This window comes from Fukomys damarensis, unplaced genomic scaffold, assembly GCF_012274545.1.
Source record: "Fukomys damarensis isolate Sample0158 unplaced genomic scaffold, DMR_v1.0_HiC HiC_scaffold_12, whole genome shotgun sequence".
Taxonomy (NCBI): domain Eukaryota; kingdom Metazoa; phylum Chordata; class Mammalia; order Rodentia; family Bathyergidae; genus Fukomys; species Fukomys damarensis.
The window spans coordinates 5628929-5652548 of NW_022900924.1; the positions used below are offsets into that span (position 1 = coordinate 5628929).

Below are 23620 nucleotides of genomic sequence, written 5' to 3' on the forward strand. Positions count from 1 at the left end.
ATGCTGAACCATCCTTGGATCCTTACATTAAAACCTACTTGATTATAGTGTATGATTTATTTTTATGATATTTTGCATTCTGTTTTCCAGTATTTTGTTGAAGATTTTTGCATTTATGTTCATCGGAGAGACTCACGGTAGTTCTCTTTTTTGGTTGGATCCTTGACTGGTTTTGGGATCAGGGCAATGTTAACTTCCAAGAATGATTTTGGGAACATCTTCCCTCTTGAGTTTGAGGAATATTGGCATTAGATCGTCTCTGAAGTTTTTGTAAAATTCAGCAGTAAATCTATTAGGTAGGTCCTGGGCTTATCTTAATTGGTAGGTTTTATTTTTATTACTGCTTCATTTTCATTGCCTATTATTGGACCAAAGACCAGTTTTAATAGAAAAATTATGATTTCACTGCAGAAGTTTTATTTTTGTTTTTGTTTTCATTTGTTTGTATTTTGAGAGAGGATCTTACTATATAGTTCAGGGTTGCCTTGAATTCACTATGAAATCCAGGCTGGTCTCAAACTCCTCTGTCCTCATTTTAGATCTCTGTTACTTTGGCTGTGATATGGCATGGAGAAGTTCTTTTCTGATCATAGCCGTTGGAGTCCTATATGCCTCATTTATCTGCATGTTAAATCCTTTCCCCATATTTTGAAAGTTTTCTGCTATTAATTCAGTAAACAAGTGTTTTATGCCATTTTCCTATCTTCTGTTTTTTCACTAATTCAAATTAATCTTAGGTTAGTCTTTTTTGTGTCACCTAGCAGGTTTTGGATTCATGTTTCATGTTAGTTTGTTGTTTTTTAAATTCATTATGTTTATTGGTACATTTTAGGTATACAATATGATGACATTCATCATTTGAAATTTGTACCTTTACATGATATATCTTGATTCTTATTTTTCCCCATATATTGACCTCCCTTCAAACCCTCCACCCTTCCCTATTTACAAAGTTTTTGTTTTCATTTTTTCATTTTCTCATGTTAATTCCATTCCCCTTTTCCTTCCCCTACCCCGCCCACTTCCCTCTCCCCTTTGCACCATTTCTTCCTATTTCACATTATCTTTTATATATTTGATCATTATTTACACTTTCCGTTTCTTATATCAGGCATTTCAATTTCCATGTGTTTATGAAATTCTTGTGGTTTCTTTTGCTATTGATCTCCAATTTCATCATACTATAGTCTGATAATATACAGGGGATAACTTCAATTCCTTTATACTTATTTAAACATGTTCTATGAGAAAGTATGTGGTCTTATTTTGGAGAATGACCTGTGCGCAGCCAAAATAATATGTATATTCTGATTATGTGGGGTGAAACACTCTGTAAACATCTGTTAAATTCATTTTTTCAAGAGTTTGATTGAGTTCTAGTATTTTATTGTTTATTTTCTGTATTGTTCATCTATTTTTTTTTTTAACAGGAACACCTGAGGCAAGGCTTTTTTGGGGAAATAGCTGCCAGACTACCTTGAACAATGGTGAGAGAGGGTGAGACTAACTGGCACGAGATTTACATAGGGTGGTGCAGTGGGGAGAGTATTGTGAGAGTTGAGCAATGGGATGCTGGGTGTTTAGAAGGGGAGGATCACATGGGTAGCAGGGTGAGGCAACAAGTTAGGTTTTGCATCTCCAGAGGGTGTTGGTTTCACTTTTCTGGAGTGGCTCATTTGTATAAGTGGGAACCATTTTAGGAATGGGAGCCATTTTAGGATGTAGGACCATTGGGGCCATTTTGTCTGGTAGAAAACTCTTTTTTAGACTCTTGCTATTATGGAATAGGGGTGAGGGTTTCTTTTTCTGTAGCTACTTCCTGCTGGCAAAGGGGCATTGTTAGGTGTGGGCTTTAGACAGCCAAGGTGTGGTCTCATTAGATGGAGCCAGCATCAGTAGTGAGGAGCTGGTAGCCAGCCATGAGTTTGCTGTCCATTTGGTTGGTGGAGACCCACATGCATTCCTGCAAGAAACTTTGAAAACAACAAAACAGACAAGGTCTAAAAAGCAAATTATGCAGAAGATGGTGATGGGTCCTAGGAAAGGGAGGAGCCATGGAAAGCATTGGTCAAAGTATCCTGGCAGAGATTATAGTCAGCCTAGGTCTCATCTATGTTTTTCTATGTGCTCTCTGAGCTCCTTTACTTTGTCTCCAACAATTTCAGATTGGTTTACAAAGTAACAACACTCTTTCCATAATAGGAGGCATGTACCCCCTCTTTCTGCTGTTATTATATCCAGAATTCATCTGTTTTAGAGTACCACAGCTGTCAGCAGATTGATTTGGGACTGCAGGATGACCAGAGAGTCAGCTACCTTTTCCATATCTTCATTTAGCTCTTGGGATGTGGAGTAATAGAAGTATTGATGTTGAGATTCCTGCCACCCCAGTGCCAATTTCTGCCAGAACACTGGTTCCCATTAGGAAAGGAAGTATAGGAAGGGCACATTTGTTAAGGTGGTGGATATTGGTAAAAAATTGTCTAGCACATTTGTTGTTGATATTTTCTGTATGATAACTTTGAATTGGCTGCCTAAAGGCAACAGTATACAAGATTTTTAAAGAAATTAGACATGAAAATCTAAGCATGGGCACACTAGAATGGAAGGGCAGGTTGGGGAAAAAGTCACACTTAGATACTGAAATATAGTGAATGATTGTAACCTGTTGGTTTTTAGATTCTTTCATGATAAAGGTTACCTATAAGTCTGATACTTTGTCATAAATCTCTCTAGTTTTAACTGTAAGAAGATGACATAATTTGAAGAGAAAAATCTCACTAAGAAATTTAAAACTCTAGCTGAGCTCTTAAAGATTTTACCATAGTTTTTCCTAATGATCCATAACCATGGTCAGCTACTGGTAGAGCTGGAAACTGCCATAAGGGGTCAGTGACTGGAGCCCCTTTTTATACCTAGCTTTATTACTATGACATTATTTTATACCTCTTTTTAGGTTATTCTTTTCTTCTGGGTGTTTTAAGACCAAGTTAAAGTCAGACCTGTGTCAATCAATATGAACATCTTGCTATCTGTCAAGGTCAGTTAAGTCTCTCAGGCATAATTTTGGAACCATGCATAGTCATGCTGTCAGTGTCAGCCATCAGAATGGGTCATGGCCTTGCTTGACCATGTTGTTTTTAGTGAAAGCATGGGAGACTTTTCCCTCTTTGTGACCCTTCTTTGGCACATGGTACATTTGACCTCTGGTGTCCAACAATCTCCCTGGTCAGGAGGTTGACTTACCAAAGGCATGGGATCCCATAGAAAAGGTTCTCTCATGTCCTGATTCTTTGCTGATATTGAGGGGCCAGGGCCAAAATACTGGCAGTCCTCTTAGCCCAGTTACCTTTCTATTTTTGGCCTCCAAACTTTAGTTGTTGAACACCCAGAAGAGAAGATCAGTGACAGTAGTAGTGCAGTAGGAGCAGTGAGCTTAACTGTTATAATTTTATCTGTATAGCAAGCATTTTGGAATCTAAAACATAGAGGACTATTTTTTTTTATCATTCATGGTTGTTCTAGTAGTTGATTTTCTGTAGAATATTAACCAAAAACCTTTGACTTGGGAGTCACAAATAATACTTTAGCATGACAATCATGATGACATTATCTTTGTAACAAATTAAAATATATATCTTAGTATAAAATAGCCATTGTTAAATGCACTCACTCCTCCACAGAAACATATTAAAAATGCTTACACAAATTGTTATGTTTTGATAGGTTGCCATCTGAAGAAAATATATCGGCCTGTAAATGTACCTGTTATCATAAGTAGCTGGAGCATAAGAGAAGGGCAAATATGTAAATCAAAAGGTTATTACTATCAAAAATATATTAGAAAACCTGTACAGTCAGAAAGATTGAATACATTTTGTATGCGAGAAAAGTAGCAATAATAATTATAATTACACCAAACTTTATGTCCTATAAGATAGCTTGGTACCAAAAGAATCTTTTTAAATAACACCTTGTTTTTCCACCCAAAATTTTTGTGTTTTGAAGATAACCAATATAAACATATTACAATAGCATACTTAGAACTTAGCTCTTTGATGACAACCAATACATTTTATAATAACATTTAAGCAATGTTAATTGGGGGTGTGTCTTCTTATAAGGCTATGAAAATTACTGGGTCTCCCATTAGTGCACAAAGACCAAAAATACCTGTTTTCTGAGCAGCTACTTCTTTATACATCAAGGGGAGTCCCATCATCCAGCCATCCCCCCAAACCTAAAAGTTTTAATTTAATTATCTCGACAATTTCCTTTTTATATAACCTGTAAAAGCCAGATTATAACAACCTGGGAGAAAACAAAGGCATGCCCTTAATAACATTTATCAAAAATACAGTTGGACAAACAATTGGACAGACAGACAAACATATAGGACAATTTATGAAACTAGAATGCACTCAAATATATTTGGCCAATTGAATTCTAACATCTCTTTTAATTGAGACTAGTCAAAAGTTTTGTAGGTCAATTAACAGAGATCCCTAGCAATTAGAATCAGAAGGAATAAAAGTACTTTATAGTAGTAGCATACTCTTGTGTTATATTGTCAGAAGTCTGTAAGCAGAAAGTAGAGAGAGGGCCGGGGACTTGGCTCAGTGGTTCTGCCACATGTCTCACAAGCGTAAGGGCCTGAGTTTGATTCCTGGTGCAAAAAAAAAAAAAAAAAAAAAAAAAAAAGTAGAGAAGCTCAAGTTAATCCTATAATTATAATCCAAGAATTTGTAATGTAAAAGAAATGTTTTAAATACAACAATTAAACATCTGGAAACCAAACATCAGTTAAACATCAATTTAAATTGGAGATGAAAGGTACATTTGTTAGCCAAAATTTATAATCTGATTTTTTTTTGTTTCCTTTGCCCAGCAGGGCATCACAGCTGATTTTACTATGGAGCAAGCAGTCTGTAGCAGGCACTGGGCTGGAACCTAGCATTTGGTCTTTGAGCTCTGATCTTAAGCATTACATTTTCTTTGAGTTATATTAAAATCTTATATTTTATTTTCCAATACTTATGTAGAAAACAGTAGGACCCGGTGAAATTTCTTGGTAGTGTAGCCTGCCAAACAAGGGGTTAATATGTAAACAGGCAGGGCCAAGAGAGAATTTTACTTTCTTTTGTAGAGTCTTGCTTCCCTCTCTACTCAGGGGAAGCTGAGGTGGGGAGAGCAGGCAGAGTAGTGGGTGCAGGCACCTTAAAAGTCTCATCTAGCTTTGCAGCCTTTTGTGTAACATGGTAATAGAGGCTAAGAGGAAACACCAGAGAAAGCAGTGGTGTTAACTCACTCTCCTGTTTGGGCGGGGCTGGAGGAGCAGGGAAAGAGTGGGTGTGTGGTAGGGAAGCAGAGGGGCTGGGCAGCATCAGGTGTGGCCAGTGAGACTGCTGTGGGGAGGGAAAGCTGGAGGAGGAAGCTGGGATGGCACTGAGGAAGACGTGACGTGGAGGTGGAGCAAGAGAGGAGTGATCTGCCGGGTCAAAGACAGACATGTTGGGCTCTGGGCAGGGATAGTGGTCAAGGGTGATGTGGCATGGGCAAGGAGAATCTGAGAGGTGGCTCAAGATTGACAGAGGGAGGGATGGATCTGAAGGTAGGAGAAAGCCTGTACATAGGGGACTTCAGACAATTGCCATTGTGTTGACAAAAGTTGTAAAGATCCTGTAAAATGTTCGGGTTGAATGTTCTACTTTCTGGCCAGTGGTAGTCATTGTTTAATTTATATTGGGCCCGATTGCAGTGAAAAAGTAAGGGGTCAGGGCTTAATGTCATCTGTGAGCCTGAAAGTTTTGAGATTTGCCAGCAAATATCCCAGTGATGTTGACTGGGGAGGTATGGAGGGTCAGATGTGGAGGGTGAATATCAAATGGCTCCCGAGGAGAAGGGCAAAAGGGAGGAATATTCTTGTCCCCTTTGACAATCTCCAGGGAGAACAAGAGGAGCCGTGCTGATGGGCATCCCCTAGAGGTGGCAGTCCTGGCCATGGGTTGAGGAGTCCATCTAACCTATTGGTAGAATTTTCTGAGAGAGAGAGGGACAGAGGACTTGAGAGAGAGGCTGATCTGAGTACTCACCCAGAGATTAGGGACCAGTGTGGATGCTGGGTGTCAACAATGGCAAAGGTGAAGACCCCTGGTCAGGTGCTCATCTGGCAGGGTCTGGGAAGCATGGCCAGTAGGCCAATCAACTCTGACCAGTGGGGAATCATAATGAAATCCCTACCATTGCCATTCCGAGTTTCAGCACCAGAATGAAAGAAAACAAGCCAAAGCTGGAGCACTGAAGGTAAGGCTTTATTGGGGAAAGAGTTGCTGGGCTACCTTGAATAATGGCAAGAGAGTGATCTATTTTTGACAGTGGGGTATTGAGGTCTCCCATTACTATTAGTGCTTATTTGATTTTTCATGTCTATTCGTATTTGTTTTATGTAGTTGGGTGAACTAGTATTTGGTGCATGTATACTTATGACTGTCATCTCTTCCTCTTGGATTTTTCCCTTTACAAGGATGCAGTGTCCTTCTTTGTCCCTCTTAATCAGTGTTGGTTTTAAATCCATTTTATCTGCAAATAGGATGACTATTCCTGCTTTGATTTAAGGTTCCTGTCACATGTAGTATTGTTTTTCACACTTCAACTTTCAGTCTCTGAGTTCTTTCTTTCTTTGTCTTGGTACCAGGGATCAAACTCAGGACCTTGAACTTGTGAGGCAGGTGACAGCACCGCTGAGCTAAATCCCTGGCCCAGTCTCTGAGTTTCTTTTTGAATTAAGTGTGTTTCTTGTATGTAGCATGTTGTTGGATCTTGCTTCTTGACTCACTCTGTGAGTCTATTTATTTTGATTGATGAATTGAGACCATTAACATTGATGATTATAACTGATACGTATTGACTTATCCTTGTCATGACTTTTTCTTGTTGTTGGATTCTCCCCTTTTGCATTTAATTCTTTGTTATGCCTGATGGATTCATTCTACTGGTCTTTGTGGGGTTGTGACCCTCGTTGTCTTTTTCTAGGATATTGCTTAAAATTTTCTGGAGTGCTGGTTTGGTATTCATGAAGTTCCTCAGGTGTCCTTTGTCATGGAAGTATATTATTTCTTTATCAGTTTTGAAAGATAGTTTTGCAGGGTACATCAGTCTTGGTTGGAGATTGTTTTCTTTTAGTGCTTGAAAAACATCACTTCAAGGTCTTCTTGCCTTGGGCATTTGTCTTGAGAAATCTGCTGTGATTCTGATGGGATTTCCTTTGTATGTGATTTGTTTCTTTTCTCTAACTGTAGAAGTTTGTTCTTCTGTTGGGTTTCTGGAATCTTAACTATTATATGCCTAGGTGTAGATATTTTTGATCATGGCTAGTTGGAGTCCTATATGCTGCACTTATATGTATGTCAAATTCTTTTTCCCTACTTTGGAAGTTTTCTGCCATTACTTCTGGGAACAGATTTTTTTATGTCACTTGCAATGACTCCTGTTTATTCATGGATTTCTATCAGTCTTATATTCTTCTTCTTTGCATCATCTAACACTAGCTGGATTGATTTCTCATGGTCCCTTATTATTTTTAGGAAAATTTTCTTTTTATGGTCACTAATATTGTCTACTATATCTGATATTCTGGCTCATTTTGGTGTATAAACTTTCAGTAGGGTTTTTAATCTCCTGGAAATCTGTTTGCATCTGTTTTATGGATTCCATTTGTTTCTTATGCTGGGATTCCATCATGTTCCTCAGCTCCTCTATTTTATTTCATCTGTGTCTGTTCTAGAGTTATTAATCATGTCTTTCACTATGGATACAATCTCTGTTACTATCTGAGAAATTATTTCTGATTTTATTTTTCCCAGATCCTCTCTTATAATCAGTTCAGGGACTCCAGCCAGTTGAGTTTCAAGTTATTGCATCTTGTTGCCTCTTGGGGTTGCCTTTGGTGATCTGGAAGTCAGGTTTTGAATCTTGTTTAGGTTTTTTCTCATTTCAACCAGTGTGGTCTGCTGCACCTTTATTGAAGTGACTCTGCTCTCCCAGTGGGCTTCAATGCTCAACTAGCCTCAGAAAGACCTTCTCTCTCCTGCTCACTATTGTGCCAGTTCCTGGTTTCAGAATGATGGCCTTCTGGATCCTTGTGCTGGGCTATTCTCTGGGTGGAATTCTGGCTTGAGCCTGTGTGCACTTACCATTGGTATCTGGGTGGGCCTCTGTATGGGGCCTGTGCATTTGCACAGTTGTTTTCCAGGTGGGCCTTTGGCTGGGACCTGTGTGCCCAAACTGCTGGTGTCTGGGTGGGTTTCTGGCTGGGGTCTGCCTGCACTTAAAGATCATATCTGGGCAGGCCTCTGACTGGAGCCTGTGTGCTTATGTAGCTATTTTCCACCTGTGTACCCAAGCTGCTGGTGTCTGGGTGGGCTTAATTCTTTTATTGGTTTTAAGGTATCTCTGAGTATGTGATCACTGACATCAACTGTGTCTTTCAGTTCTGACCCTCTGTCCTTGCTTTGGTCACTTCCATGTTCTATACTTTCAATAGAATATTTAATCTCTGGGTTTCTGTTTGATATCTTTCTATGAAACCTGATCTTTGAGAAACCAATCATTCATGTTTTATATCATTTTGCTTAGCTCAGCTAGCTTTTTATTAGTGTCTTCTGCAAACCCATTAATCATTTTGTTTATTAAATCCATTATCTGTTTAGTTATATCTTTTGTGAGTTCACTGAGCACCTCATTGATCTGTTTTTTTTTAATCTCTTCTTTTATTATTTTGAATGATTCAGCTGTGTAGCTGACCAATTATCAGCTTTGGGAGCTAGGAGTTTTTGGAGTTATTTTGTTCCTTGTTTTCTCACGTATCTATTGTGGTTGTTTGTGTGTGCTGACATTTTTGTGTTGATTATATTGAGAAGACTGTTGCTAGAATTAAGTTTTCTTTAGTATTTGTTTTTCAATGATGCACTCTGGGCATGGCTAGATATAGGTCTTTGCTTCTGTCTGAAGGTCCAACCACTTCCACTAATTTTAACGTAATTTTTTTTGAGGGGGTACCAGGGATCGAACTTGGGTCCTTGCACTTGCAAGGCAGGCAGTGGAACCACTGAGCTAAATCCCCGGCCCTCCCTCCACTAATTTTGAGGTGTAGTGTAATTGGTCCAGTACCTATTGCTCCAGGAATGGACTACAATATTGTTAATGACACAAGGACATTTCAGATATTGATTTAGAGAAAACCAATCAATGGCAACACTATATCACTCTGGGAATAGCAACAAAATATACAATAATAGAAGTTCCAAAACAAACAATATTTATTTACCATAAAACCTCTTGGCTCCATTGTCACAGATCAAATGGTTGAATGTGGTTGGGTTTGTTTCTGCTGCCTGTATTCTGTTTCATTGATCCTCAGGCCAGGTTTTGTGCCAGTACCATGCTATTTTTATCATAGTAGCTTTGTAATATAACTTCCAACCTGAGATTGATACATCCCACTTTGCTATTGTTACCCAGGATTTCTTTTGCTATTCTGGGTCTCTTCTGGTTCTATATAAATTTTAGAATTGTTTTCTCCAATTTTGTGAGAAGTATTTTTGGTATTGGGATTATATTAAATCTGCATATAAATTTTGGTAGCATAGCCATGTTTGTATTGGGTATATTGGTTCTGCTTAGCTAAGAAGAGTATAGTACTTTTTCAGAGTACTATAGTGTTCATTGTAAAGTTCTTTTACTTCCTTGATTAGGCTAATTCTATGTATTTAATTTTTCTTGATGCTATTGTGAAAGGTATCCCCCCACAATTTCTTTCTCAGTGGGTTCATTATTGGTGTGTAGAAATTCCATTAAATTTTGTGTGTTGATTTTGTATTATTACTGAATTGTGTTATTAATTCTAGGGGTCTTTTACTGGAATTTTTTGGGTATTGTATGTAAAGGATTGTGTTACCTGAAAATAGTGATGATTTGACTTCTTCCTTTTCTATACATATCCCTTTTTTCTTGCCTAATTACTCTTGCTAATGTTTTGCCTAGTATGCTAAACAGGAATGGTGATTGTGGGCATGCTTGCTTTTCCCTGAATTTAGAGGGAAAGCTTTCAACTTTTCCCCTTTTAATATAATTTTGGCAGTAGGTTTGTCATAAATGGTTTTTATTAGAAATAAGGTTCTCTTATTCTTCTCAGTGTTTTTTTTTTAATAATGAAAGGATGTTGGATTTTGTCAGCCCTTTTCTGTGTCTCTTGAGAAAATCATGTGATTTTTGTCCTCACTTCTGTTTAATTGTTGTATCACATTTATTTATTTGTATATGTTGAACAATCCTTGTATCCCTGGGATGAAGCCTACTTGGTCATGATTATGATATTTTTGATGATTTGCTGCATTTGCTTTGCCAGTATCTTGCTGAAGATTTTTGCATCTATATTTATTAAAGAGACTGGTCTATAGTTCTCTTTTTGGTTGGATCCTTGTCTGGTTTTATAATCATGGGAATGATGGCTTCCATGAATGACTTTGGGATTACTTCTTCCTTTTCAATTTCATTAAAGAGTTTGAGGAGTATATTTGTTGGTTCTTCCCTGAAATTTTTGTAGACTTCCACAGTGATTCCATTTGGATCTGGGATTTTCTTGGTAGTTTTTTAAATTATTGCTTTAATTTCATTGCTATTATTATATTATTCATGATTTTTAAATCTTCTTGGTTCGGCTTTGGTATTTGATGTATCCAGGAATCTAGCGATTTCTTTTGAATTCTCTCATTTATTGATGTGTAAGCTTTCAAACTTGATGTTAATAATGTTTTGATTTTGGCAGTGGCCATTGTAATTTCACCTTTTAAATTTCTAATTGCACTGTTTTGGGTCTTTTCTGTCCTTGTTTTGATGAGATTGGATAAGGTTTTGTTTATTTAAAAAAACAACTTTTCATTGATTTCTTGTGGGGTCATTAGTGCATGTGCACAATAATAATCTTAATTCTTTTTTATCTTCTCTTCCCTCTCTTCCCCTCCATCCATCTCTTCATCTCCTTCCTTTTATTTTTTGTGCATGATTGCAATGCATAATGCTTTCATGCCTTGTGTAGAGTTGGTATATATAGATAACACATCTTAATTCCTTTTTTCATCTCCTTTCTCTCCTCACTTCTTCTTTGATCTTTGATCTCTTTTCCTTTTGTGTATAATCTATGTCCCTACTTTCTGTTATCTATCATTTTGCTTATTAGTACTACTTTGGTTTTCTCTTGTTGGGTTTCTCATACAAGAGAAACAATGTGTGTCTGATTTATTTTACTTAACATCATGGTCTCAGGTAGATCTATTGTTACAAATTACACAAGTTTTTCTTTCTTTATAGCAAAGTAGTACTCCATTGTGTGTAACTTCTAAAATTTTTTTATTGATCATCTATTGTGTACTATAACCCACTTCCAATGTTTAGCTATTATGAATTGTGCTGCTATAAACATGAGTATGTATGTATTAGAGGTCTTTAACTCTTTTGTGAAGATATTTGGAAGGGGAATATCTGGGGTCAAATGTAAATTCTTATTTCAGTTTCTTGAGGAATCTCCATAATGATTTCCGAAGTGGTTATACTAGTTTACATTCCAACCAACAGTATAGAAGGGTTCCTTTTCCTCCACCTTCTCTCCAGCATTTGTTATTTGATTTCTTGTTGATAGCCATCTTTCTTGGGTGAGATGGAATTTGCATTTCTCTAAAGGCCAGCATTGTTAAACAATTCTTCATGTATTTGTTGGCCATTTGTACTTCTGTGAAGTGTGTATTTTACTTGCCAATTTTTGATTTGGTCTTTTATTTTGGAGATTCTTAAGTTTTTGAATTCCTTGTGTATTCTAGATATTAGTCCTCTGTCTGAGGTGTAGCTGGCAAAAAATTTTTCCCATTCTGCATGTTGTTTTCATTCTGTTGGTTATTTCATTTGCTGTGTAGAAGCTTTTAAAATTTGATCTGGTCCCATTTTTCATTCTCAGTACTATTTTCTGTGCAATGATTTCTGTTCAGAAAGTCCTTGCTTACACCTATGAATTCAAGATTTACCTAGTTAGTCTTCCAGCAGGTTAAGTGTTTATGTTGCAACATTTAGCTCTTTGATGCATTTTTATTTTTGCTTAGTTCATGATAAAAGATATGTGTCTAGATTCAATCTTTTGAATGTGTATTGCTGGTTTTCCAAACATTTATTAATCGTTCCTCAAGTGTCTCTTTTTGGTTCTTTTATGAAAATTCAAATAATTGATTGTACTTAGGCTTGTTTCTGCTTGCTCCATTCTGTTCCATTGATCATCTTATCTTTTTTGTTTTCCAGTACTATGCTGTTTTAATCACAGTGGCTTTGTAATACAACTTCAAGACTTGGATTTTGATGCCTCCTGCTTTGCTCCTTTCACCCAGGTTATTTTTGTTAGTTTGTGTCTCTCTGGTTACATTTGAATTTTAGGATTTTTTTTCTCTAGCTTTGGAAAGAATGTTCTTGAAATTTTAATTGGGGTCACATTAATTGTAGATATCAAGTTTAGAATATTGGTTTTTTCTATCAAGGAAAATGGGATATCTTTCTGTTTTCTGATGTCCTCTTTGACATCCTGTTTAGGAGTGCTATAGTTTTCATTGTAATGATCTTTTACGTTGTAGTTAGGTTAATTCCTACATATTCAATTTTTCTTTGTGCCACTGTGAATGATATTTTTTTCTTAATTTTTTCTCAGTGGCTTCATTATTAATGTACAGGAATGGTATTGATTTTTCTATGTTGATTTTGTATCCCGCCACGTTACTGAATTTGTATATTAATTCTAGGATTCTGTGGGTGGATTTTTTTTGGGTCTTCTATGTAGAAGCTCATGTTATCTGCCAATCATGATAGGTTGACTTTTTCCATATATATATATATATATATATATATATATATATATATATATGACCCTTTTTTCTTTTTTCTTGAACAGAGTGGTGATAGTGGAAATCTTTGTTTCTGATTTTATTGGGGAAGGTTTCATTTTCCCCATTTAATATGATGGCAACAGTAGGGTTGTTATAATTGGCTTTTACCATATTGAGATAAGTTCCTTCTATAACTATTTAGTTCAGTGTTTTTATCATGAAAGGATGTTAGATTTTGTAAATCTTTTTCTGTGTCTATTGAGATGATTATGTGATTTTCCCTTGCTTCTGTACTTGTGGTATATTACATATATTGATTTGCATATGTTCAATCATCCTTGCATAAGTGGGGTGAAACATACTTGATTATGTAGTATGATCTTAAAATTTTTAAAATATTCTTTGTTCAGTTTTTGTGATTCATATGTATCTTAGAATCTATCCATTTCTTCCAAATTCTCAAATTCATTGGCAGTCTTACAAAGTGATTGTTTATAGTCTATTTTTTTTTTTTTGTTTACAGTCTTTTTGATTTCCACAGTGTCCATTATGATTTCACCTTTCTAATTTAATTGTATTGATTTGGGAATTTCTTTTTTTTAAACTTAGATTAGTTAAGAGGTTTTTTTAAATCTCAGTTTCATTGATTTTAGCTCCAATCTTTGTAATATTCTTCCTTGTACTAGCTTTGGGTTTTGATTTCTTTTTCTGGGAAATTGAGGAGCAAGTTAATTTAGATTATTTATTTTAGGTAATTTATTTAGGTCATTTGATAAAGTCATTTATGAGTTAGATCATTTATTTTAACTCAGTTTTTTTTTTTTTTTTGAGACAGGGTCTCACTCTGTAGTTGAGACTGACCCGGAACTCACTATGTAGCCCAGGCTGGTCTCAAACTCACAGTGATCCTCCTGCCTCAGCCTCCTGAGTGCTGGGATTATAGGCATGTACCACCACACCTGGCTCAAACTTGCTCTGTTTTTGTGATATGGACATTTACAGCTATAAACTTACTGGTATTATGGTTAATGCCATTATTGGCTAGTATGTGATCTGTTTTGGAGAAAGTCCATGTGTTGTTGAAATGAATGTATTTTTTGATGTTTTTGGGTAGAATACTTGGTAGATATCTATTAAGTTCTTTTGTTTGAAGACTTGTTACAACCATGATAATTTTGTTGATGTTTTTGTCTAGTTTACCTATTGATTTTGGGGTATTGAGTATCCTCACTACAATTGTGATTATGCTTATTTGGACTTCTATATCCAGTAGTGCTTTTTTGATAAAAGTTGGATCCACAATTATTTGGTGCATATGTAGTAATACTTGTTTTTTCTTCCTATCGAATTTCCCCCTTAACCAATATACAGTGTCTTTCTTTGTCTCTTTTGATCATTTTTTGGCTTAAAATCCACTTTTGTGAATATAGGATAGCTACAGTTTTTTGGGGGGGTTTTAGTTATATGGAATATTGTTTTCTATCCTTTGATTTTTAGTCTACAAATATCTTTTTGGGTTGAATGTGTTCCTTGTATACAGCATACGATTGGATTTTATTTCTTGATCCATTCAGCCAACTCAGGTCTTTTCATTTGGGAGTTGAGATCACTTACATTGAAAGTTATTATTATTATTATTATTATTATATTTTTTTGGTGCCAGGGACTTAGGACTGTGAGCTTGCAAGGCAGGCAGCAGCACCACTGAGCTAAATCCCCATCCCTGAAAGTTATTATTGATAGGTATTGATTTATTCCCGTCATTACTTTGTTTTCTTGTTGCTGATTCCTTATTTTTCCCTTCTATTTACTGCTCACTATGTGTGGTGTTTTCATTTTATTGAGCCTTTCATCATTCTTAGTTTCATTGTCTCTTTCTAGGGCATCCTTGAAAAATCTTTTAGAGTACTGGTTTTGTGGTCATAAAATTTCTTTAGGTGCTATTTATCACCCAAGTATCTTATATCTCCCTCAATTTTGGAATATAGTTTGCAGGCTATATTAATTAGCCTGGAAGACTGTTTTCTTTTAGGCTTGAAGCATCTCACTCCCAACTCTCCTTGACTTAAGGTTTGTATTTAAAAGTCTGTTGCAATTCTAATGTACTTTCCTTTTTAAGTGATTCATTGCTTTTTTCTCTAGCTGCTTTCAAGATTCTCTTCTTGTGTTGGTCTTTTTTGGACTTTGGCTATTATGTGTCATGGAAAGATTCTTTTCTAATCATAGCTGTTTGGGGTTCTACATGTCTCACTTATCTCTGTGTCAAACTCTTTCTCCTTATTTGAAAAGTTTTCTCCTCTTATTTTAGTAAACAACTTTTTAATACCATTTTTGCTGTCTTCTGATTTTTCATTAATTCAAATTAATATTAGATTACTCTTCTTTACATCATCTAGGAGCTGTTGGATCAATTTTTTATGTTTTCTTATTGTTATTAAGATATCTGTTATTACTTGGTTACTATCAATAGCTCTATCTATCTTCCATTTCTGACAGTCTGTTCTCACATTGGTCATTGCTGGTGTCCATACTTTCTTTCTTTTTTTAGTGTTGGTTTTTTGAGCCAGAGTCTCACTGTGTAATTCAGGCCAACCTTGAACTTACTATGTAGCCCAGACTTTCCTCACAGCAATTCTCCTGGCTCAGCCTCGAGAGCTGGAATTACAGGCATATACCACCATGCTTAACTTCTGACATCTATATTTTCAACAGAATTTATAATCTCCTAAATTTCTTTTGGAACCTTTTTATGAACTCTGCTTCTTTTCTATGCTGGTCATGCATGCTTTGATTGTTTTCTTTAGCTTTTCTTTTCATTAGTTTCTTCTGTAGATTTACAGACTGTTATGTTTATTTGGCTCAGTATCTTAATACTCAGGTCTTTTGTGTGCTTGCCAAGTCTCTTATTGATCTGTTTTTTTAAAAACATCTTTCCTGATTAATTTTGAATGATTCAGCTGTGTGCCTTTTGGTTTCCCCCTCTTTGATGCTCCATGGATCAGCGTTGGGGATTTGGGAGTTTTTGGAGGCATCTAGGTGGCTTGACTTCTCATGTTTCTATTTGTGTGTATGTGCGTGTGTGTGTGTGTGTGTGTGTGTGTATGTGTAGATTTGTGAGTTGATTATATTGAAAATCTTTATTTCTAGTATGGAGAGCTTTTTAGATAATGACTGCTTTTCAGAGGTGTTCTCTGGGTGTGGCTAACTCTTGGCCTTTGCCTCTGTACCAGGATTCAACTTCCTGTGTTTACTTGGGATGAGAGGTTTCCGAATATTTGGCCCAGTGCCCAGTTCTTTAGGAATAGCCTGCAGTATTGTTAATAATCCCAAGGCAATCTAGATATTGGCATGCCAAGGAAACCAATTCATAGCAACAGCTATGTCACCTTTGCTATAGTAATAAAATCAGCATCAATGGTAGCATGAAAGACAAACTGAATATTGACAACCCGAGGACCAATAATGTACCACCATTAACTATAGAAAAGAGATTTATAGTTATAGTGTGAACACTAAGAGAAACTCAATATTGAGCTATCATTGACCTACAATAAGTTCTACTAAATGGAACAACTTTACCTGCACTAACTGAAAAAAGTAATTGACAGCAATATCATAAGTGAATCTAACTAGCTGTCTAGACATTCATGAAGTAGTTATATTAGTAAATGTAGCAGGGGTGGAGATCTAGACAATGAAAAAAGCAAAATTTGAAAATTAATAGATGGGATATGAAAAAGAGGAGAGAAAAGTTGAATAAGGTATCCAATAGAAGAATGAAAAGAAATTAATAGTGTTAGAGAATAGTCACAGGAAAGATGAACAAGAAAAATAAGAAAAAAGAAAAACACATGACATACAGGAATAAAGGAAGCATAAGGAAGAGGAAAAAATTAAAAGAGTAGAAGAGATCAGGAGAGAAAAGAAAGTAAAAGAGAAAGAGAAATATCAAAAAGGAGAAAAAAACTACAAATCTCCAAAACCCCATGAAGCAGAAGGAAACATAATAGAAAATGGAAAAGAAATGAGTCAAAGAAAAAATTTCTCTGTGTTTTTGAATGAGTGTTTTTTTTTAATCTGCTGTCTTGGGATCCAGGCATTCACAATTTTCTCCATGTAGCTTTTTGGCAGGGGATGGGACTTTCTATGTTTCTGAATGCGTTGTTTATTTCCTGGGTATGCAGTCTTGGAATCCAAGAAATATGGGGGAAAGAGTGAGTCACTGGTAAGACCTATGTTTCCACCCTCCAATTTTCATGTGTGAATGCTGAATCCTGCCCTGCCTTTCCTGGAGGGAATCGCAGTCAATAATGCCTGCCTTAAAGCTGTACTCACTTGGCAACTTCCACTTTCTGTGTCCCTCTGTGTATCCCAAGTCATGGCTTTCTCTGCCTAGATCTATGGCCTGTGGTTTTGTGAGATTCCCCGCTGCTCCAGAGGTCCCTCCATCTGCATATCCCAAATTGTGTAAACTGAGCTGTGTCCTTTCTCACATTGGTAGATGGAGAAAACCAACAGATCATTTAGTCCTGTGCTGATGTACGCAGTGGGTGGAGTGTGGGGCAGGAGTGCCAAGTAGTGTGGACTTAATGCAAGCACTCTCAGACCCAACACCCTATGGATGCCACATATGCCAAGCCTTACCTCTCACCATGGCCCAATCTCTCTTTCTGGCCTGCGCTTAAACTTCTCAGGAGGTCTGTTCTAACCTGCACCCTTTTATCGTGACCATCTCCCACATAGTCACTGTGACACGTGACAGTGGAAATCTGGCATATGGTTGTTTTATAGTTGTTCTGTGGCTCAGTCTTAGGCAATTAACCCTCTCCATAAATGGCTCTCAGATGTGGCAGGTGCTACAATGGATTTCTTTTCTAACTCTAGCCTGCCTTGCAGAAGGAGTAACTATCAGAGTAAAATGCCATGCTGTTTTTGCAGTGTATAATAGCCACAGACTTTTCTTGGGGCTAGTGCTGCCAGTGCAGTCAGTTGTTTCTCCCTAGAAGTTGCCAACCCTCTCCCTCTTCTGTTTTTATTTTTATGTTCAATTTTTTTGAAGGGGTAGAAGAGCAATCTTAAGGCTTTATTTTAAATTGTGTTCTAGATACCTCTCCATGGCATACATCACACTTTCCTTCACACTTGAAAAATCAAGAGTTCACCACATTTGGGTGATATTTAGCATAAGGTTTTGATCTTCTATAAGAAGTAGCTCTCTAGATTCAACCACATAAAAATATCAATACATGTAATTTCCACTGTACAGCTTTCACCTACAAATTAAAATCTGACATGCTGCACTGATAGTTTAGGATCATTTTTCACAGTTTTATGTACTTGTAGTTGATTCCAAATGTTTGGTAGTAGTGATTACAAGCCATGAAGTGTTCAATGAGAACATTCATGCTGGAACCATAAAATTACATTTCTGTGATAGTCTTTTTAAAAAGTCTATTTTTAACTTTTGTCTTCAAGAGCTACCTTCTTCTTGTTCTTGTTCTTCTGGCCAGTAACCTTTTTCCATTTACCTTTATCTTGCTCTAGGAAATAGGAGTTGTGCTAATACTCTTCCTTTCCAATGGTTTTTTTAATCATCCTTTTCTTTTGTTTGCTTAGTAATTTCTTAAAACCTTTTATGTTTTCTGGTATAGGACAACCGGCCTGCTGTATAACATTGGCAACACTTCTTAATAATAATTTATCATCTTCAGTGAAAAATTTAACAGCTCTTCCCATATGTCCTGCTCTTCTAGTTCAACTTACTCTATGGATATATTCCATTGAGCTGGTTGGAAAGTCATCATTGATCACCAAGTTCACACCTTTAAAATCAGTCCCTCTTGTAAGCAAGGCTGTGCAAATAAGAACCCAGATTTTTCCTGCTCTGAAGCTGTGGACTGTGTCATCTCTCTGTTCCTGTGTTCTTTCTGCATGAGTAATACCCACATTAATACCTTCTTATATGAGCTCATGAAAAAGTTCGTTAGCCCTTTTAGTGGACTGGGCAAAAACCAGAACAGGTGGATTGAAAACCTTTTTAATAAGTTCTCTCATGGCCAGAAGTTTTCCAGTCTCAGACCCAATAAAGAGAAGCTCTTGTTCTATAGTTTCTATTGCAGAATTCCTTGTACCAGTGGACACAGTGATGACATTGTCCAGGTTGAGTTTGTACTGCTGTTCAACATCACATGCAAAAGTTGCACTGAACATAGCCTTTCTGACCTGGTGGGATGTGCAGGCCAGAAAAATGGAAGCCGGCTGGTCTCTAAATCCAGTTTTGCCATCTTCAAACAGTTTGTCTGATTCGTCTACTACCAGCCACTCAACACGTATTGTCTATTCCTGGTGGATCTTGCTTTAATAAATAAATTAGTCATTTTGGAGTAGTCACAAGAATATCAAACTTCTTAGATGATTTAGGTCCAAATTTCTTGGTTGCCTCTGCTGCTTGGTGGATCATGTGTATCCTAAATCCCATCCCCTCAGAGATTTTAATTAACTCTCGGTGAATCTGTCTGGCAAATTCTCATGTTGGGGATATAACAGCATTCTGACGCCTTTATTTGTGGGCCATTTCAGCTGCATTAAAATGGGAATGCTAAAAGCCAAAGTCTTCCCAGATTCTGTAGGAGCAGAAGCCAGAAGTTCCAGACGATGCAGCATAACTGGAGTGGCCTGCATTTGGAAGCCTGAATCTGGAATGTTCTGAAGCAGTCAATAATTTTATATTCTTGGTCAAGTTGCTGAAATGTAGCAATTGGATCAGTAAGATCAGTTCCTTGGATGTGAATTTTGTGTTTATTCTAAAGAAGTTTATCTTTTCCTTTCAGAGATATTCCGACGTCCCTGAAGTTAATTTATTTTCTCCTTTAACTTTTTTATCTTTGATCTTTGCTTCCACAGATGACATCCACTATATAGTAGCACCTTTTTCTTGAGAAATAATTTCTGAAATCACCTTCTTTCTTTTTCTTGTTTGGCTCCTTTTTCTTTCAGTTAGGCTCTCTTCTTTTTTCTCTTCATTTTGGAGCTCCTGGTGTGCTTGTGTTGTACCACACTCACCTGGGACAGACTTGTTGTTTCCAAAGAAGTCTAGACTCTGCAGAATCTCTAAAGAATCAGAGCCATATTTTTTTTTCCTATCTGGAATTTAGCTGTGTCGGCTGAGAAGAGTTTCATGTCAAATTTGACCCCAGCACCAAGCTGGTGAAACAAAGGACAAAGAAACAAACAAACAAAACCCTGTTCTATTTTTAAATGACTTGCCTTTGAAGTTTGCTGATTCTTTATTCTACTGTATCAGATCTGCTATTGATGCTTTTTATTTAAGTTTTCAGTTTAGTCATTGTGTTCTTTATCTCCAGAATTTGTTTGGCTCTTTTGATGGTTTCTATCTCTTTATTGAACTTATTTTGTTTATGTGTTATTTTTTCTGATTTCATTTAGTTGTCTATTTGTGTTCTTTTACAGCTCATTGAAATTCTTTTATATTATTAATTTGAATTTTTTGTGAGGCACTTGTTAAGTTTTCATTTTTTTATGGTTGGTTACTAGAACTTTATTTTGTTTTTTGGGAGGTGTCATGTTTCTCTAGTTCTTCATGGTCCTTTTAGTAGAGCCTTTAATAGGAGTGAGGAAGTAGAAAGCATAGTAGGACTAAGACTTCCTTTTACATATGTCTGCTTTAAATACAAACTGAGGCCCATGGGAAAATTTATTCAAATCACAAATGCACAAGATTAAGAATATGGCAAGGAAGTTTTTTCCATTTCTTTAGGTAAAGTGACCAGTGATACAAGATGTTTCAAAGTTGTTGGCTTTAAAAATGGAGAAAGGGGCCATGAGCTGCAAGAAATGTAAAAATGCTGTTCTGAAGACTGGAAAAGTCAAAGAAACGGCTTTCTCCTAGATGTAGACCTCCAGGAAGGAGTGCAGCCCTTCTGACACTTTGATTTCAGCATGTGACACTTTTTTTCCCAGAATTCTGACCTCGAAGTCTGAATGTTAAGAGAATAAATGCATTTTCTCTCTTATTTTGAAATATAATTTAATAACAGGAAAAATAATCACAACTATATCAGGAAACAGCCAGGCATGGTAGTGCACACCTGTAATCCCAGCACTTGGGGGGCTGAGGCAGGAGGATTGCAAGTTTGAGTCTCACCTGGGAAACTTAGTGAAACCCTATCTCAAAATATAAACTAAAAAAGACTGGGATATAGCTGTTTGAAGGCCCTGGGTTCAATCCCCCATACTGAAAAAAAACAAGTACTGGTTAACAAAGGTAGGTCAGAGAGCTAAATGTACATAGTTTGGTTCCCAAATAATTTTGTATGCTCATGTATGTGCATGTGTATGTGTGTGTGTGTGCGTGTGTGCACACACATGTTCATTGGAGGGTGTGATGCATACATAAAATAACATATAAAACCAGGAAGGAATAAGGTTAGCAATTTTTTTTGGATACTAGATGACTTAAAAATACTTTTCAAGTTTCGTGTTCCACATCACATGGAAACACTTGATTGTAGTCTGAGAGAAGGCAACACAGAAAAAGTACAGATGAAATACAAAGTTAGGACAAGGGAACTTTGACATTTTGCGTTTCTGGATCCAGTCATGCATAATCCATCTTCCTATCACCATTCCCACAATTTAAATGAATATGTAAACATGTTAGTGATATTGTGTTTTTTGTTTGCTTTGTTTTCCATTATATAGGTTTATAGGTATATAGGTTTAATTTCCTATCACACGAATCATTTAATTAGATTCATGTGTTAAGTTATTGTTATTGCTTAGAGCAGCACAGGAAGTGAATATACCCATCCTCTTCCTATTTTCACCTGCCTGCCTTCTTGGCGCGGCCAGATGTTCAAGATGATGCTCCGTTTGACTTTGTGGGTCACAGTATGGATTTTTATTGAGACCTGGTCATTTACCTTCTCTGCAGCACACTACAATGTTGAAACAATAGAAGACAATGGGTCATATTTTTTAGTTGCAGGATTTCAGGTTATATTACAGAAATGAATAAGGGGAATTTTTCATCAAACAGAACAAATTAAAAACCAGCTAGTTTGATTGATAAAATTAGCTAGCTCATATAATTTAGTTTTTTTCCCTTCAAAATAAGCACTCTATAACTTTCTCATTAGATAAATAAAATTTTACACTCACTAAGAATAATTTAAACTCACTGAAATTGCTTATTTATCTCTGAATTCAGTGGTTATTTCTGTTCTATCCTAGGTATTCTGTGGATAGAATATAAGACCAGGTAGCTCCCTAGAATCTCTGCCTACCTCTCAGTTGTAAAAAAGGAAGACAAGTTTCTAGATTTCCCAGGGAGTGGGTGTGACAATTCTCTTAAGATGATGAGTATTTATTGTTTCAGAGATAGGTGTGACCTGAAGAAGGTGGCACCAGTTTGAGTGTAGGCCAAACTCTTTCTTAATTGAGCAGGTTAAAACACGCTGAGCTGAAAGAATGAAGGACAACCAAAAGTCCGAGTGTCATTTCCGTATCTCAGAATCTATGGAATTGAGGCCAATCCTGTGCATCGTCTGAGGACACTCAACCCAAGGCCAGAGTGAGACATTATATGCTATGTTAATGGGAGGGAATTCCAGAGCTCTTCTCTGCATCCCTGGCTGCATCTCATTTGTCAAATATGTATTAAACACTCACTGTTTATAGGGTTAAAGACTCTCCAACTTGCCTTTGTGTTCCTTGTCTTGTGCTGTGTCCTATGTCTGGCTGTTCCAGTTGGCCCTTCCTCCAGAGACTACTGCCAAATGCTGCTCACATCACTTTTCTGGGGAGCACTCTGATTTCTTCCCTTACAGGGCACAAATCTCCATTTGATGTGGTGTCTGGAAGCTCTAGAGTACTATGTGGTTGTCTTTGTCATAGTACTTATCACTTTGCATCAATTTGGAGGACAGCTTCTTCTTTGTCTCCTTACTAATTTCTGAGTCTTCAAAGATAGAAGCCTAATTTTATTTTTTTCTTCTGTATGTTAAGCATACAGGCATGTAAGGTGGAGGCCAATGGGCTGAGGAATGAGGAAAATGCTGATGGAAATGAGTTGCTAAGAAGCATGTGGTTTCATTTAGGAATAGTGGACCAGAGAGAGAATGGCTATTGTCAGGGTGATTTGGTGAGTTGGGATGGAACAGAATTACAAGCCAGTGATTTCAATTTCTTCCAGAGGATTTTCTTTTGTATTCTATTTTCCAGGACACTCTGTCTAGGTGCATATCTGTTTAAATTTTATTACTTTTTATTAGTACGCATTTGGGATACATGATGTTTACATTCATTGTAGGGAGGGGAATACCTGTATCTAACATATCTTGATATTTTGATTCTTTTCTCCTCCCTATCCACCTCCCTTCCTCTCCTTTTTCCATTTTCATTATTATTATTGCTATTATTATTATTGTTTTTGGTTCCTGTTTGCAACACATAAAGATTACATTTGCTGAAGGAAGTTGGTACATGTACATGAGTAACCCAAAGTGAGCAAAATAAAAGATATATAAAATGAAATAGGGAGATTGATGTTTTGCAAATGGGAATGGGACCAAGAGATTGAGGGTAGGGAAAAGGGGAAGGGAAGGGAACATAAAAAGATGTTTTATGTTTTTTTATGTGCAGTTAAAATGATAAGATTGACAAGGTCAAAGTATAATATACAT

General features: G+C 36.7%; 1 protein-coding gene and 1 pseudogene across 6 annotated transcripts in view; one reads left to right on the top strand and one right to left on the bottom strand.

Moving 5' to 3' along the window:
• Slc5a1 (solute carrier family 5 member 1) overlaps nucleotides 1-23620 on the top strand; it is a 168566-nt gene that overhangs the window by 63167 nt on the left and 81779 nt on the right. The window contains exon 2 of one of the 6 annotated variants that reach the window (XM_010603871.1): nucleotides 1431-1487. The exons of the other annotated variants lie outside the window; for them this stretch is intronic. The gene's annotated coding sequence lies outside the window, so the exon portion shown is untranslated. The remainder of the gene's footprint in view (nucleotides 1-1430; nucleotides 1488-23620) is intronic. 6 annotated transcript variants of the gene reach the window in all.
• Nucleotides 18375-19842, bottom strand: LOC104848101 (annotated as a pseudogene).